The sequence below is a fragment of the Dipodomys spectabilis genome, unplaced genomic scaffold (genome assembly GCF_019054845.1).
Source record: "Dipodomys spectabilis isolate Male_0828 unplaced genomic scaffold, ASM1905484v1 ptg000107l, whole genome shotgun sequence".
NCBI classification, from domain to species: domain Eukaryota; kingdom Metazoa; phylum Chordata; class Mammalia; order Rodentia; family Heteromyidae; genus Dipodomys; species Dipodomys spectabilis.
Genome location: NW_024870784.1, coordinates 1,359,542 through 1,368,655, shown reverse-complemented (window position 1 = coordinate 1,368,655; position 9,114 = coordinate 1,359,542).

The following is a 9,114-nucleotide window of genomic DNA, read 5'->3' as shown; positions in this document are numbered from 1 at the left end:
GGTACAGTTTTTGATATGCTTTTTGAAACATTGTGCTAGAAAATACAGTCTACTCTCTACACCAGTGGTTTCATATCAGTGAGTTTACCCCACTGATTTAAAGAAAAGAAATTCTATCTGTACTGAACGCATACAGACTTTTTTCTTGCCATTATTCCCTAAACAATACAGAGTGGTAACTATTTACACAGTGTTTCCCTTGTTGCCAGTATTATAAGTAATCTAGAGCTGATTTAAAGGATGAAGGCAGGGGTGTAGGCTGCAAGCACACTCCATGCATGTAGTACTCAACCCAGGGTCTTAGGTTCCTCGGGGTTTGGCCTTGGGAGTCTGGAATCAATCCAGATGCTCAGCCATGCCTACCGAAGAAACACGGCACAACTGCCTGAGCTTCTCATAGATTTGTTCTAATGTTGTGCTCACTGAAACAAAATTTGCCAGGTCTATAAAAGGCACAGCTTTGCAAAAACTTCCTTCTCAACAGTGACTGCTCTAAAGTAAATTGAGGCAGAGAGAGATTAAATAGCACATGTTTTCTGTCATATGCAGAAGCTAGATCTACATTACACATGGCATGATCAATGTATGCAGGACTCTAGGCATTCACACACAAATGGTGAAACTAAAGGAAGATACTCTTAGGGGAGGAAGCCAAAGGCGAAACACCTCTGAGCAATTAAAACATCATTCATTGAAATGAATTCCTGGGAATGGGAACATGGTTTTTTGTGTTGTTGTTAGTGGTGGTGGAGTTTGGCTCTTTGGTTTTTTGTTTTGTTTGTTCTTTTTTCTGTCTTGTAGGGGGAGGGTGCAGAAATGGAAGGAGGAGGGATGAACAAATGCGGGCATGATGTGGAAAATGAACTGTGCAACTTGTGGGCAGGGATAGGGGAGGGAAACCAGGAAAGCGAAGGCAAGGGTGACAGTGTCCAAACAGAAATGTTCTCATCACCTGACTTACGAAATGGCGACCCCTCTGTACAACACTTAATCATGCAATAAAATTACATTTTTAACAAAGTAGATTGAGCCAGGCGCTGGTAGCTCAAGCCTATAATCTTAGCTACTCAGGAGGCTGAGATCTGAGGTCCAAAGTTGGCCAGGACAAAGAAATTGGAGAGATTCGTATCTCCAATTAACCACCAAAAATGAGAACTGGAGGAGTGACTCAGGTGGTAGAGTACCAGCCTTAAGCAAAAAAGCCAAGTGAGAGAATGAGGCTGAGTTCAAACCCAAGTACTAGCACACACTCACACACACACACACACACACACACACACACACACACACACACACACACACACAAGATAAAGAAATAACAAAGTGGACCAAACTGCAACCTTCACAAAATGCCTTTTCTAATTCAAATGTGGAATTATCCATCAACTCTAATGTCTGGGACAAAGGAATCAAATCACTATTTTAACAGGAGAAATGATGGCAGCCGCAGGAACAGCAAGACGAGAAACAAAGAGTCCATACACATGAAGACTGGACTTTCCTGGTGCCCACGTGGCCATGCGGGGTGCCACTTTCTGGCGCTGAAATGTGGGCACCCTCATACCTCTTTTGCCTCTTGTAGTCTTGAGTGCTCCTAAGCTGTACCCCAACACTACTTCTCGATTTTAAAACATCAAATTGGTAGCTAGAGGAGTGGTTGCATTGTGTTCTGAACATGAAGTTACATCACAAAAATTCTTTAGAAAGTTGGTCATCAGTGCCATTTTTGGTCATTTTTTATTTGAAAATATGCTGAAAGGATTAGATTGGAAAAAAATTATATGAAGTGAAGTAAGCCAGGTGCAAAGAAACATAGGTCCCATGGTTTCCCTTATTTGCAATGACTAGTATATGTCTAGGACAAGCAGAAGAGGTCAAAAGCTATGTACATATGCTATAAGATGATGTTAAGTGAAATGAACCCCAAGATAGGGACACAACTGTTTTTTTCTTTCTTGCTATTGTTTTTAATGTATTTAAAATGTACTATGTGATTTTTTTTTGTTTCTTTTGTATGTGCTTCCCCCATGATATAACCTCTGTTTTCACTGTATTTGATGTCAGTGCCCTGCATCCTGTATATACCTTTTTCTAATTTGGGGAGGGGAAGAGAAAAAACAAAATGCTGATACAGCTGATACAGGTTTACCCATTGTAACAATGAGATACACAAGACACTATGTTGAAAACAAACTTTACAACTTGGGGGGGGGAGGGAGGAGTTGAGGTGGTCTGGAGGGAAGGGATGGTAGGGGATAAACAAAAGAGGAGGTAACAACACTCAATAAGAAATGTACTCATTGTGGGGGCTGGGAAGGTGGCTCAGTGGTAGAGCGCTTGCCTTGCATGCCTGAGGCCCTGGGTTCGATTCCTCAGCACCATATAAGCAAAAAGAAAGTGGCGCTGTGGCTCAAGTGGTAGAGCGCTAGCCTTGAGCTGAAGAGCTGAGGGACAGCGCCCAGGCCCAGAGTTCAGGCCCCATGACCAAAAAAAAAAGGAAATGTACTAATTACCTTACTCATGTAACTCTAACCCCTCTCTACACTATTTTTTTGTGTGAAAATACTGTACAGAGGGGTTACAGTTACATCGGCAAGGTAATGAATACATTTCTTATCAAGCATTGTTGCCTCCTCCTCTGTTTCCCCTTCCCATCCATTCCGATTTTCCCACCCCCCCCTCCCCTGTACACTATATTTACAATAAAAAACGTTTTAAAAAAGACTGTATTTGCAGCTGGGTTAGGTGGTGCATACCTGTAATTCCAGTTTTGTGGGAGAGAGAGATGGAAAGATTTTATTTTATGATTTAAAATGAGCCCGTACAATAGAGTGGTGAGACTCTATCTCAAAGAACAAGCTAAGTATAATGGTTCATACCTATAATCACAGCTACTCAGGAGGCAGAGGTAGGAGGATTTATCTGAGGCAAAAAAAGTATGAGATCCTTTCTGAAAAATAAAGCAAAAAGAGATGGCTTAAGTGTAGAATGCTTGTCTAGAAAGCAGGTAGGCCCTGAGTTCAAACCCCCAAGCCATAATGAAAGCTGGTTGCTAGTGACTCACATCTCTCCTATCTTCTCAGGAGGCTGAGCTCCGATGAATGGCAATTTGAAACCAGCTTGAGCAGAAATGTCCAAGAGACACCATCTTCAAAATAACCAACAAAAGGCTTGTCTCAAGGGGTAGAGCACCAGCCAAGCAGGGTGAGCACAAGACTGTTTTTAAACCCCAGTACTATTACTACTACGACGACTACTACTATTATTACTACTACTACTACTATTAATAATAATATATTTTGCCACTGATTCTCATACCTTCTTTCTTCTTTCCACCTCACCATCCTTTCCTCCTTTCTTCTCTATTCCTCCTCCCACAGCCATCTAGATTTGGGCTTTTTTTTTTTTTTTTTTGGTGCCAGTCCTGGGGCTTGAACTCAGGGCCTAGGCACTGTCCCTGAGTTTCTTTTGCCCAAGGCTAGCACTCTACTAGTTGAGCCACAGTTCTGCTTCCAGCTTTTGTTATTTTGGGCAGTTTATTGGAGATAAGAGTCTCACGGATTTCTTTTTTGTCCTGACCCAGCTGTGTTCTAGCTGAGATCCTCAGATCTCAGCCTCCTGAGTAGCTAGCATGAGAAGAATGAGCCACCAGCTCCTAACTGGTATGTTTGAGGTCAGTAGAAGAAAAAAAGGCAGAGCTATAGCTCATGCCTGTCCTGGAGGACAAGCAGGGGAGAGAGAAGTTGCTTTTGCACAGTGGTCCAGGGAGTAACGTTTGCCTCTCCTCTTGAAGAGTGAGTGTGTGGGATGGCAGTGGGTGCCCAAGAGGGGATGGGGGAGGGGGTTGACCGGGGCAGAGGGGGAGGGGCTAGATTGGTCGTGGCATCTGACGGGAAGAGCAGAACAAGGGAGTAATGGACTATGGGCTGGCGGGGTGGGATGGATGGCTTGTTTGGGGCACTGCAACCTTGGAGATTCATTCATTTGCCTGATAAACGTTCATCTGAAGGCCTCTGGGAAAATAAATGCTGTCTGTGTGTCGCTGGGCAGGTTGACACTTTGAGGAATCACAGCCTTCCATGAAAGATGAAGCGCTACCCACTAGCTACGTGACGGTCTCTAATTCACCCAAGCAGTCTCAGGCATGGTGCGGAAAGCCTCCACTTCTACTGGGTCAGAAGTTTCTTTGCAAAGATAACCTTGTGTTATCCGGAACCTGTTTATGTTGTTGACACTACCTTGCATAATCTGGCCTGCTTTGATGATATAAATAATATCTGCTTGCCAAAAGAAGCCGTCCCCTGGGCCCACAAGGAGCCTGGGGCAGGCTCATGGGAGTTATGCTACTGGAACCCCAAGAGTTAGCTTGAGATGGGCTCAGGAAGGCCTCATGGAGCTGAGTCTAACTTCCTCCGCCCGGACGGCAGGAGGTCATAGCACGGGTTGGTGGGAGCGCTGACCAGGCCAACTGCAGGCACCGTGAGCCCCAAGGCTGAGATCTGGTTGGTTTTGAATTGAGGCAGCTTTCATAAAGGTGTTCCATCCACAAACGGACCAGGCCTTTCCTTGTTTATTTTCAGGCCTTGTCTCTGTCATCCCGTAAGTCTCTGGGTATGGGAGGAAAGCAGCATTGAGTGATTATTTTAAAAGAGAGATACCAGGCTCTAGTGCCTGTCATCCTAGCTACTCAGGAGGCTGAGATCTGCAGATCATGGTTCAAAGCCAGCCCAGGCAGGAAAAGTCTGTGAGACTCTTATTCCCAATAAACCATCCAAAAAAAAAAAAAAAAAGCCAGAAATGGAGCTGTGGTCCAAGTGGTAGAGGTACATGCAGAATAATAAAACTTAATTAAATTAAAAGGGGGAGATGATTGAAAATGGAAAGAAACATATTACTCGTTTTCACTGTTCTTTTTTGTTGTGTGGCAGTACTAGAACTCAGGGCCTTATGCCTGTGAGCTATTTCTGCATATCGCCTAAGTTGGGAAATGCTACTTTCCCTAATGCCCTTCCTTTTCTTTTTCCTCTTCTTTTTAAACCTCTAGCCCTATGGAAAATGACTAAAAATGATTTAATTTGAGAGAGAAAGATGACATCATCAAGAAGCAGCTGAGTTGTTGTCTGGGGCTCCCTGCCCCATCCCCTGGGCATTCCAGCTATTCTTGGCTGAACCTGATATGGGAATTCCCAGGACAACCTGTCCCCCCCCCCCCCCATTGGGAGCCCAAATCAGAAAGGAGCTGCAATTCTCACCTCACTGGAGGTGTAGAAATCACACTGGAGGAGTTGGGGGGGGGGCGCGGTGGAATCCTATTTTTGCTCACCAAACAAACACAAATCAAGATTCCTGATTGCGCCTGGACCTTCTTTTTTAAATGGGCAATGAGAAATCTATGTAAACAGATTCCTTTGATGACTAAGAACTGACTAGACTTTGTCTAGAAGAGTAGAAAGGGAAGCGGAGGGAAAGTTGAATGTTGGAGCTCTTCCTGCGTTGATAGTGTAACAAAATAGTGTGGTCTCAGGCAGTCACTGCGAAAAGCAAGTGATGGCTGGGCTTACAGGATTTGTTCTTAGACGTTTGCCTTCTTCCATGAGTCTTTTCCAGTTATTTGTCCGCAGGTAAAACCATGACTTTAGAAGCTATTTGAATGTAGGCATGATTCTCTGCACTGACTGGTCCCTTGTGGCAAAGAGCTCAAAGACCTGGATGGCTAGTTGAGGTAGGCTCCCCGCCCCCTTTTCTCCTAAGAGGGGGTATACCTTACTCAGCTCTAACTCACACTGCAGGCACAAGCTGGACACATCTTTCAATTTTTTTTTCTAGACAAACTCACCATCTGAAATGATTCACTAACCCCCAACATAGAAAACAACAGAATCCCAGGTTGTCAGTGTGCCCGTAGGGGCTAGTTGTTGGCATAGAAAGGCATTAATGATGTATTGTGAAATGAATAAAGCAGGTTATAGGGCAGCCTGCCTCATTGAATCCTGATCTGTATTCAATATAATTTAGCTCAGCATCTCAAACTGCTGACAGAACTCTGGCGATACCAAAATCCTTGTATGTTTCAGTTACTTTAGGAAAGGCTCGGCGTGTGGATCAAAATTATACACCCTCTTTGCATACTTTAAATCATTGCTAGATTACTTCTGAAGCCATGGATAAGGTGGCAAGGCTGTATTCTTTTTAGTGACAAGAAAAGGTGCTATTTGTTCAGAACAGATGCAATTTTGTAAATTTTTTTAAAAGAATCTTTTCTGTCTATGTTGGGTTTGGAACCCCATGAATCCTGAGGGCTGACTCACTTTGACAGAGATCTGCAACCACATACATCAGGGTGAGTACTGGGATTACAGGTGTGAGCTACTGTGCCCGGTGAGAATAAATTTTAGTTTTAGTTATTCATTGCTGTGCTGGAGATGGAACCCAGGTCCTTCCATGTCAACACTAGGCAAATGCTCTACCACAGAGCTGTAGCCCTTGCCCCAGGTACTTCAAAACGAAACAAAACCAACACAAAGACCATGACAAACAGAGGAATGGATTCCTTGTCAGATCTGAACATCGTGGGACACTGGAGGCTCTTGCCTAGAATCCTAACTCATCAGGAGACTACAACCTGAGGATTATACTTTGAAGCCAGCCCAGGCAGATAAATCTATGACCCTCTTCTCTCCAATTGACCACCACCACCATCAACAAAACCGGAAGTGGCACTATGTCTCAAGTGGTAGAGTGCTAGCTTTGAGCAAGAAAGGTGCTCAGAGCCCAAAGCTGTAAGTTCAAGCTTTGGTCCCATCCTTGAATAAATGAATGGATGAATGAACGAATAAATGAAATCTCTCTCTGTGTGTTTTTTTAAAAGAGGGTTCTTCAGGAGAGGCTGCCATAAGGATCTCCAAAGGAAAGAACTGAATGGAAGAGGAATTCCGTTCATAGCTCTGATGGCGGTGTCTCCTATCTGTGGAGAGAAGGTTTGGGGAAGGGGATGAACCTTACTTGAGGACAAATGTACAAAAATAATGGCCCCAGGAGCACTGATCCTGAGAAGGAAACAGCATCACTGCTCCATTTTTCAGATGAGGGCCTGGAGGCTTAAAGAGCTTAAGTGATATACTCAATTAGCACCAGCTCAGGGGCATGACTCTTGAGAGTAGCCAGCCCAGCCTCACTAGCTGCAGCAGGCCGGCTCCCTGCCCTGGCTGGGCTTCTTGTGCACTGACTGAGTCCTATTCATCCCCCATGTGCAGATGACTCAGTCTGTGATTTCAGCCACCAGCCTGGTGTTTATGACACTTGCCACAAACCGGTGGAGACTGTTTAGATTTGTCCTGAGCTGATGCTCTGTGGTTGGAGAATGACATCTAGTCAGCTTGAGGCCTCTGTGGCCCAACAGCTGGAATGCTGGGGCTTCTGAAGAACCCATTGTCTGCTGGCCCCAGGAGGAGGAGGAAGAGGAGGAGGGTCCCAGCTACCTCAGAGAAGTCTTAGGTTTTGTATGGGCTCAGTACCACAGCCAGAGTCCTGGGATGGAGGGGTGGAAGGGAAGGGAAGATGGGGGGGGGGCCCTCTGGAACAAAGATGGAGGCCTACTTGGGGCTCCCTGTGAGGACTTGTCAAGCATCACAGCTGGGCCCAGGGCAGTGGCAGCAGAAGTTCAGAACACAAGGAAGCTTTGCTCTTCTCAAATGGATATTCTCCTTGGTGCTCTTTAATGCCATCTTGGGCCCTAGCCGTGAATTTCAAGAGAATGATGGGCACACAGCGCCATTTCCTTACACAACAGAACCGCACAGTCAGGTAGACGATCCATTGCTAACTAGTGGAGAAAATGATACACCTGGCGACTTGACACGAATTCAGAGCTCCAACAAGAGCTGTGTTTTGTGATTATATGCGCTGATTTCGTTTAACCCCTAGTGAGCTGGGTCCTAGGATGCGCCCAATGGGAGGGATGAGGTTCCTGAGACACTAGAACTTCCATGGCCCATCCCAAGGTAAAGCTCAGCTCTAACTAGAAGTCAGGAGCAGGCCTAGAGGAGGGCAGGGAGGGGCATGCGAGCGGGGCTGGGACGCAGCAAACTCCCAGGATGGAGGGCATGAGGAGAAGGGAACCATATCAGCCCCCCGGCCTCACCCTCTATGGGTGCCATCTACCCTGCCCCACGACTTCCCCGCGCCTTCCTTAGGAGTAGATTAGGCTTGGGCACTGCTGCTGTCTTTCCTTCCAAGTCACTGGATCTACGCGCAGATGAACCCAAAGGCATCCTCTAGAGTCCTGGCGGATAGCACCTTCGTGCAGGGCTTCCGGTGGCCTGGGACCTGCGGTGCTGAGGTGGCAGCGTTGATTTTTCCCCCTCTGATGGTGAGAGCAGATGTTTGTGCTTCCCGACCAGGGCTGTGACAGCCCAGGATGGCAGAGGGAGCAGAGACTAAAGCCACAGGATGGAGCAGTGGCAACAAAACCAGAAATCCCTCCTTGGCTGGTCATCTGAGCAGATGAAATGCAATCAAATCACACCCCTCCTTTCCCTCTTCCTCCCTTTTCCTTCCCTCTCCCTTTCTTTCTCTTTCCCTTCTTCTTTCCTTCCTCCCTTTCTTTCTCTCCCTTCTTTCCCCCCTCCCACCCTCCTCCCCTCCCTCCCTCCCTCCCTTCCTTCCTTCCTTTCCTTTCTTTTCTTTTTTCTCTCTTCTTCCTTCTTTCTTTCTCTCTTTTTTCCTATCTTTCTCTCCTTTCTTATTTTCTTTCTTTGTGTTCTATTGAGGCTTGAACTCAGGACTTCACTCTCTTGCTTGGCTTTTTCAATCAAGGCTAGCACTCTACCACTTGATACTTACCGCCTCTACTTCTGGCTTTTTTGCTGGCTAATTGGAGATAAGTTTCTCATGGACTTTCCATTTAAGCTGGCTTCAACTTGGGATCTTCAAATCTCAGCCTTCTGAGTAGCTAGGATCATAGGATTATAGGAATGAGCCACCAGCTCCTGGCATCTTCCTTATTCCTTATGTACTCGGCAGCTTTTCTTAAGGTTTGACTTGGACAACATGTACTGATTTGGTTTCTCTCTCTCTCCCTCTCTCACATACGCACACACACATCTAAACTGTGAT